Source organism: Pteropus medius, unplaced genomic scaffold (assembly GCF_902729225.1).
Source record: "Pteropus medius unplaced genomic scaffold, Ma_sr-lr_union100, whole genome shotgun sequence".
In the NCBI taxonomy this organism is placed as follows: domain Eukaryota; kingdom Metazoa; phylum Chordata; class Mammalia; order Chiroptera; family Pteropodidae; genus Pteropus; species Pteropus medius.
This window is the reverse complement of record NW_024354886.1, coordinates 5,735,940-5,745,274: the sequence shown is the minus strand read 5'-3', so window position 1 is coordinate 5,745,274 and position 9,335 is coordinate 5,735,940.

The following is a 9,335-nucleotide window of genomic DNA, read 5'->3' as shown; positions in this document are numbered from 1 at the left end:
CTAGTGGCATCATAGAGTAGGTCCTTCAAAATCAGTGCTGAGTCAATGCATGGGCTAGAAGTCACAGGACCTCCTTGTCTCACTGCCTAGTGCTCAGACTGGTTTGCTATGTGACCTTGGTCAGATCTCATTCTGTTTGGGGGTTGACTGAGCTACCGTTTTCCAAACTTTTTTGAAATGCATTTAATATCAGGACACAACATGTGTATCCTAAAACTGAGACAAAATTTTGTAAACTGATACTTTCTCTTGCTACATGTGATATACTCCGATATTTTGTCTCTCTCTCTCTCTCTTTTTTTTTTTCTAAAGAAAAACTGGCAGTAATCCAGGAACTGATTCTCCCACTCATGGTAGCAATGTACAGTTGGAAAATACTGCCCGAGATTCTCTGCTTCTCTACTGCTCAGTGTTCTTATACTTCTTCCTCCAAAGCCTTCCCCATACCCGAACAAAGACATGGATTCTACCACCAGAGACCCCCATGCCACTGACCATCTCTGTCCTCAGTCTTGTCTTGGCCTAAGACATTCAACGCAGCCTGGCACTTTGTGCCTTGGCCTCTTGAATGAGGCTAGAGGAAGGTACAGCCTGGTCTCCAGCTGTCTGGGACAGATTTCAGTCAAGGCCAGTACAGAATTTGGGAACCTCTGCTAGACTCTTGGAGCATGGTGGGGAATCAAACCCTGCCCCGAATCCCTATGCTCCTGCCCTCAGCCTGGTTGGGAGCTGGGTGAAGAGGCCTCTAGGAAATGCCAGCAGAGGCACTTCCTACCCTGCATCCCAGCCTGGAGAGCGCCTCAGCCCTCCTGCATTCCTGTCCTGAAAGGAACCCAGCGGCCAGCCCAGAACTCCTCCAAGAGGGAAAGTGGGTAGAATTGGAAATTACACTGGGCGGCAGCATAAGCCAGGTGTCTGGGCAGACCAGGATGAGTGGTGAGCCTACTGGGGCCCACCCAGCCATCCCCACTCCTGTCTTGGAAGCAGGCACGACGCAGCTCTTCTCTCATGAGCCTGAGGACGAGTGCGGGTGTTTCTCATCAATCTCCTGCCTCGCTGTGGCAGACCATATTGCTCTCAAAAATGTAATTTCTCTCCTCTGGCAGATGCTGTTGACCACCATCTCCCTTCCTCCTAGCTGACCAACCCCCAGTGCTGGGTGAATTTGAAAGTGCCAGGCACACAGGTAAGAAATTATTGATGGAGGCGTGGCCATGTGAACCAGTCCTGGCCAGTGTGAGAGGAAGCCTGCGTGGAGGGCCTCAGAGGAAGGTTTCTGCTGATAGGAAAGTGGGCGTGGGGGGCTGATGGGGGTGGAGGCCTGTGTCCCTGGCTGTCTTGGTGGGAGGGTGAGAGCTCTCAGTGCTTTGGTAGTCACGGCTGACCCTGAAGACAGACCAGGAAGGAGCCTGGGTCTTGGTGACCTGAATCCTGAGGTGTATTGGGTGACCTTAGGCCAGTCACTTAGTATGAATTTGCTCCACAAAGCCAAGTGTGGTAGACCCTGTTGGTGTTGCCTGCCCAAGATCCATTACTCCTTTCTCCACAACCTTCAGGTTTTCCTTTGAGAAACCAGTCCTTTGCCTCTCTCAGTGTGTAAGTTTACGTAGGAGTCCACGCCCCGTCCCCCCAACCCCGACCCCGACACATACCATGGCTCATGATCCAGTCCTGGCCCATCTGCAATTTCTTCTTCCTGGTCATCATTTGTTCAGGGTGAGCATGTGACCTGGTAGGACCCATGAGGCTCAGTTATCGGGCTTCTGCTGGGACTTTTGGGGTCTCTAAGTTGGACAGAAAGTGCATAATGGGAAGAGAAAGTCTGAACCTTGATGATGACTGTTTGGGTATCCCACAGTCCATCCTACTACAGGATGCCCCAGTGCTGTCAGTCAGTAAATGTCACAATACACTTCGAGTGAGAGTGGTAAGCTGTGGTTTGCTAGTAAATATTTAGCAACACGCTTTCTGGGGGAGAGTCCTATAGTGTAAATATACCTACCATGGCTGATTCAAGCTACCAACTGGATGCCATTGAACACGGATTTGGGAAGAGATGCCCACGACTGGCTCTTGTAAGTCCATGCAGAGCAGCTCCTGCACATTGCTGGGTTTAAGCCACTCTAGCCAGGATTTCTGTCATTTTTAACTAGAAAATCTGACCTCCATACCCAGTCTCATTGTTCTGGGAGGAACTCCTTCTAAGTTAGGCTTAGACTTCCCATTGAGCCTGTGCAATTGTGTGCTCTCTCCATTTATGGAGCATGAGGGCTCCTATGGTTTCTTTGGGCTGTTCTCTGCTGTTCTGGGGCTATTGGGGAGGCTGTGAGCCCCTCACAGCCCCTCTACAGTCTGACCAGCAGCTCTGCCTCCCCTCCCCACCCCCACCAGATACCAGCTCACCTTTGAGCTCAGCTCTGACAAAAGGCAGGAAAAGCTGAGCCTTCAAGCAGCTTCTGCTCCCTGCCTCCACTACCTGGGATCTGGCTACTGTGTTTTCTTTTGGTTTGTGAGGTGGGTATGTTAGAAAGGTAAGGACCTGGGGAAAAAGACTGCAGAGTGATATCTCAAGCAATTGTCTTGCCACATAAGGCAAAAACAGTACCTACCTCCCCAGTTTGTTAGGAGAATTAAATGAGATCACGTATGCAGAGTGCTCAGGTGTGAGCCTCATATGTGTGTGGTGCTCCATTGCTGCTGGTGATTATCATAACTGTGAAGCTGTCATGTTCCCACACCTTCCCTCCTTCCATAAAACCACCTGCTCTTCTTGAAGTTTCCCCATTTCATTAAACCTCACCTCAAGTTGTAAGAGGATCTGACCACTTCTCGCCACCTCCACTGTACCCCAGTCTGGTCTGGCTGCTCCCTGTGTCTCCTGGGGGACTACAACAGCCTGGCCTTGTTGCTCCTGCCCTTGCCCCTGACTCAACAGAGCGCGCTTATTAAACTTGAGTCAGGTCATGCTACTCCTCCACTCTAACCCCTGCAGTGGCCCCTTCTTCACTCAGAGTCCAAGTCAAAGTCCTTCCATGGCCTACAGGGCCCCCCAGGATCTGCTCCACTCTCACTCCTTATTCCTCAACCACACTGACTACACTCCTACCACCAGGACTTTGAAGGCACTGCTCCCTCTGTCTGGAATATTCTTCCTTTTAGATCTCCTCCAACTGGGTCACTGCATTCCTAATAACTCCATCTCCATCTCTACCTAATTTGCTCCTCCAGTCCTGATCACCATCTCTTTCATCTCTGTGTCTGACAAATCATCTGCTCAGTATCCACCTCTCTCCCATGGCTCCAGGAGGGCAGAGCGACCAAGTCACTCACTTCAACCAAACTGCCCGTTCTTGGCTCCTCTGGGAGGGGCCAACTTGGTGATGCTTTGTCTTTATTGCTCTATTCCCAACACCTAGACCAGAGCCTGGCCTAGAGGAGGGCTTCTGTGCACACACGTTTGACTGGTTGATTTCGTGACTCCTACAGAATAGGTTTACTGAAGTTGCTCCTAAGTGAGTCTAATGTTTGAAGCCAGGTAGTGTGTGCCAGCTACTACATGCCTTATACAGGGGTCCTGAGAAGTAGGGAGGGACGGATGGCCCCTGCCCTTCAGGAGTTGCATTCTGCCTGGTGTATCTCACACTATGAGCCAAGGATGATCTGGCAGGACATGTGCCAGGGGAGCGCTACCCACGCCAGAGCTCATGGAGGATGCAGGACCCTATGGGCACAGGAATGGGGTGTGGGCCCTCAGACTCAGCTGATCGTACTTCTTATACCTCTCCTAAATTCAGATCCATCTTCTTATCATGTCTCTGCCTCCACTTTCCTTGTATACATCTTCATTGTCTCCCATCTGGAGTGTTCCAGCATCCTCCCAGCCACCAGGCAGTGCCCCTTAAATCAGTTATTCTTGCAGTTGCCAGAATCTCCTTTATAAAACACAAATTGAACCTGCTACTCTCCTGATTCAGGCAACTCCATCACCCACAGCAGAGTATTATCTGGTAACCCACAGGTTGAACGCAGGCATGATTTAAATGCAATCATGACTCGTCAGGAGCTTCTTGGCACTGGCATTTGGCATTGCTCAGTATTCCTGAGAAATTTAAATTGATCAGGAGATTTCTCCCATGAATCTGGGTTTCTGAATTTGCTTGAAAAAAAAAAAAAATCAGATGAAGCCCCATTGGGCCCAAATCTCTGCAGGCAGAGGGGCTGAGTAGGGGAGGCTCCCATTAGAGCCTGTGTTCTCAGTGGACCACAGTCCCCATCACTCTCTATTGTCCCTCAGTACCATTGGGCTTTCTCTGCTCATTAACTCAGGACTTTTCTTAGTTAGGTCTCATGTTTGGCTTCTTTGGCATTTGGGTTTGTGATCGGTGGTCCAGAGAATGAAGTCTAATTCCTTTTAAGTGTACCAAGTCTTCCATGACAGGTCCCTCCTCGCACCTCTGCCTTCATCACCTGCTATTCCTGATTTGCTCCTTCCACTCCAAAAAGGGGCTGCTCACAGCTTCCTGCAATCACAATGGCATTATATTTCTCTGTAACTTCGCCATCTCATTTGTATCTAGGCCCTACTCATCTTTTTTTCCCCCTACTCAAAATTTAACCATAGCGGTTGCCTTGGTTGCGGTTGGGAGATATTGACTGAAAAGGAGCACGAAGGAACTTTCCGGGGTGATGGAAACATGCTACATCTTGACTGGGCTGTGGTTACACAGGTAGGTACATTTGTCAAAATTCATTGAACTGTTGACTTAAAATGGGTGCATTTTATCACTTATAAATTATACTCTAATAAAATAAATTTAAATTAAAGCTCAGCCCAGTGTCATCACCTTCAGGAAGCCATCCTGGGTGCTCAGGCTGTGCTAAGTGCCCTCTGATTCGCTCTGGGAGGACCCTGGACCACCTCTGCCTCATCACTTAACACCAACTATAAATACTCAATTGTGGCTGCCTCCTGTGGTCTGCAGCCCATTTTCTGTGACCCCCCAACTCCTAATGTAGTACCAGGCACATTGTAGGCACATTAATATTGATGCACGGGTGGACAGGCATAACTTGAGCTTGTCCCATTTATCTTGGGCTTTGGGATAAGAGTCTCTGGAGTCAGATACATCTGGATTCAGATTCCAGTTCTGCTTAGAGAACTCGGAAGAGATGCTAAGAGATGAACTTACCTCACAGACATGTGTGAGGCTTACAGGATTCAATGCAAGCACTTGACACTGTCCCCTGTCCTTTCAGTGGCCAGACACTAATCTAAAGGCTTTTCTTGCACTAACTAATGTAAGCCTCTCGCAATGCTTTGTTATACCCATTGTATAGGTGAGGAAACTGAGGTATAGGGTAGATAAACACCTTTCCCAGGGCTGAATTGGTGGAGGAGGTGGGATACAAACTCAGGTAGTGCTAGCTGCATTATGTTGTTATTTCTCCCTCCTCTCCTCTCCCAGTGACCAGAACCATCACCAGTCCTTAAAGTCATGGTGACGGTTAGTGGGAAGCTTGCAAAGGCAAGATCTCCTCACTCTCCAGAGTGTCTGGATGGAAAACAGGCTGGGCCCCTCACTAGGCAAACACCCTCTTGTGTTGACAGGAGCCAGGCGGATTAACTACGCAGAATTCAGCTCAATTCACAAACATTTAGCCAACACCCACGATGTGCCAGGCAGTATGCTGGCACCAGAGAGCAGAGGAGGGCTGAGAAGATGGAGAAAGCTGCAGTCCAGCCTGGAGGGGCAGAGGAATATCTAAAAGGGCCAGCTGCTTGTGTGAGACAGCTGCAGCAAGCCCACCCCAACCTCAGTGGCCAAGTTTCTTGGTTTAACCCTACGTTGTCTAGGATTTGGGGGTTTGGAGGTGATGTTTATCATTCTCTTTGGTCACCCTGGCCCTGAGAAGTTGGGAGGATCCCCAACCCCCACCCCATAAGTGCCTGTCTCTTATTATAGAATCCCAACACTTGCTTTCCCAGACTCCCTTGCAGTCAGGGCACAGTCCAGGCACAGCACATTCTACCAAACGGAAGCTATGACCTGAGAGGCAGGCACATGAGCAATCTGCTGTGGTGAGGATGGCCTCAGGCACACCTGCTTCCCAGGGTCCAAGGTGACAGAAGTTTTGATGTTATATCCTTAGTGATGGTGGGGGTGAGATGGGAATGCTGTGATGGGGGAGGGGTCTCTGTTTTGCAGTGTGATTTTGGACGATACTCCTTATTGGATAGCTGGCAAACCTGGTCTCTGGCCCTCCCAGTGACTCTGACTTACCACATAGATCATAACAAATTGTTTTTCTTCTTAAATTACTTGGCAGTGGTTATGAGGAGGTAACTAAGAAGCTGGGCTGATATGTTCAGTCCTCTTAACCCTCATCACATGACCACCCTGCACAGAACCACTGCTCAAATCACACCAAGGAGCTGGAGAACCTATTACCTTGCTCCCCACTCACAAGCCCCCACAGGACAGATGAGGAATAAAAAGTGGAAAGTGTGTGTTAGCTTGTTCGACCTCAATTTCCACTCTCCTTTACTTTCCTTTCTGCACTGGGTGGCTAGAAAGCTGCAAACTATATTTCCCAGACTCCTTAGGGTTCCAAATATGATCAGGATCCTGCTGTCCAATGTGCTCACATGAGACTTTGATTTAGAACTGAGTTATGAGGGGAGGGAGGAAGGACATGAGGTGTCTACTTTACTGGAGTTGATCATGGCATTAGTCATTTGATGGCAGCTTCCTGCTCTGGCACCTTCCAGAGGCAACAGAGGCAGAAGCTCCTTTGGCAGCCCAGTTCTGGGCTGTGGTGTTGGGAGTTGTTCTGGGAAGCTCAGCTAGACTGTTTATTTGGATCTTACAGTGCTTTTGTGAGCTATCTGTGCCCCTTGGTAAATCCTTTCTGCTTAAACAAGAATCATGGGATTCTGCCATCTGCAACTAAGGGCCCCTCTAACCCTGCCCAGCAGAGCTGTTCTTTCTCTGTCCTCCCCTTGGTCCAGGGGGGACTCTTCTACGTCCACAGCCCTGTCAGCTTCCTCCCCAGGCAGGGACTTGCTCACTGCTGCTGCCAATGGTCAGGTATCTCCCTGGAGACCTCCTAAAGACCAGAGCCATAGAAATCTAGGACTCCCCAAAAGGGCTGTATGCTGGGCCCCTGAAGCTCTTCTCACTGCCTCCAGCTAAGGGTCCACAGCTCGATCTGAAGTTGTAATTCCCTATGTTAACCAGGGTTCTATTGGAGAGAGCAAATTTTTCTATAGCTAGTTTAAGCAGGAAGAGATTTATTACCAGAATTAGTTTACAGAATTGTTGGAAGGACTGATGGACTAGAATCTAGGTTGAGCTTCCAGGAGCAATTCCCAAAGCCTTGATGCAGAACTAGGCTGCCAAGAGAGCTGTTGCCTTTCCTGAAATCAGGAAGTTGCAGAGTCTGGAAGCTTCCCCCAGGAATTGGCTCCAGAACCACACCATGTCTGCCACAGTAAGAAAACTGCCAAGTCAAGAAACAACCTGCTGAATTAGAAAGTTGCTGCTATAATTGCTGGCTCCAAAGCCATACTGCTTCTGTTGTTATCCACACCTGAAAAATGGGTGCCCCACATTCTCTTTCCTCACATAATTCAGCTCCAAATTCAGGTCTTATGCAGGTACATTTAAACTGATGACTAAATCACGTCTGGAACCCTAGCTGCAAGGGAGCCTGGGAACTATAGCTCTTAGCCTGATTTGACACATTGGAATGGAATACAGTTGGAATACAGGTTGAGTGAGCCAACCTGTCACATTTGCTCTTTTGGCCTCCTGTCTCTCTTAAAACTTAAGAGGTAGGGGCTGGGAGTATGGAGGAGGGGCCTGAAGGGAAGGCTTCATTGAGGGGCTGACATTGGATCAGGCATTCACCTCTAGTCAGGTGGGGAGGAGGGCAGCAGAACCAATGTTGGGTCAGGGATGCAGAATGTTAAAGCAGGAGTCTCAGGCCAGCTGCTTGAAGTCCAAGCAGCCACAAGAGACCATCAAGAAGAGTCCCATCAATTAGAGGCCACAACTCTACTGAGGACAGGATGAAGCTGAGCTTGTGTAGTGCCCATATGAATCCAAAGAAGGTGTGATGCCAGCATGAGAAAACACCAGCTCTTTGGGGAGTGGACTCCAGTCTGCTGCCAAGCACAGAGGATTCGTGAGAGCTTGAGATAGGCACAGGCTACCAAGAGACTTTGAGGGAGTAAAGGGCTATGGACTCTCTACGCCCGTCTCAGGTTTCACTAGCCTTGTTCCCTAAGACCATGTGAACATCTAGTTAGAAGGGTCAGGGCAGAGATAAGGCTGGCACTGGAAGAAACTGGGGTTTTGGCTCTTCTAGGAGCATATTCTCCACCAATGCCACTTTCCCAAGTATGAAAATCAATAATGGAAACCTCAACTAAAATCAGAGTTGGGAAGGCCTGTAGAGAGAGCTCTCACTCCCTACCACTTATCATCAATTACCCCAGACAGGAAAAGACATACCTTACATCTCCAACAGAAAAGTGTATCTACTTTACTACCTTGGTGAGAAAAAGGAAGATTTTCTTCTTGCTCAGCAACAAGCCCAGCCAATGGAAAATGTCACAACTCAGCCAATGAGAAGATGTCATCATCCTGAACTTTTGCTTTCCTCCAATGAATTTTAATTTTTCTTTTGCTAATGGCTTCCTCGTGCCACCCTGTTTTCTATATGAAAGACTTCCATTTTGTATAATGCTTTGGATTATCTCTCTGCTGGCTAGTTGAGATGTTACATGATTCATGAATCATTTAATAAAGTCAATTAGATATTCATATTTATGTAACCGCACACAAACTTCATTTCTTTAATATAGTTTTTTTTTTTTCTGATTCAAGCTGGTTTTGCCCAGATAATGGCATTGTGACTTACTTGCTTTTCTCTGCCCTGATCCTCTGTATGCCTGCTCCTTTAATCATTAGGCCTTAGGACATAAGATTAAATGAGCCTCAGGTGAGCCTCAGTTCTATAATCATGAGGACAATAGGTTTCAGTTGGATCTTAGACTAAGGATAACATCTTGGCTTTAGATGTTTCAGCCCCAGGCCCACAGAGGCAGAACAAGCTCAGTGGCCACAGGACCAGACAGGATGGTGCCGTGGCTGATTCCAGAATGGGACACATTAATCAGTTACTTCTGCCCCCTCCAATCTTCCAATCAGTAGCACTCAAGACTGCAATTCTCTTAGTTTCCATGACTACTGGTTTTTCCCTATGTAATCTATACTCCTGAGACATCAGCGGAGCCAGGCCTTTGCGTGATAGCTTGCCTGTGTCTCCGG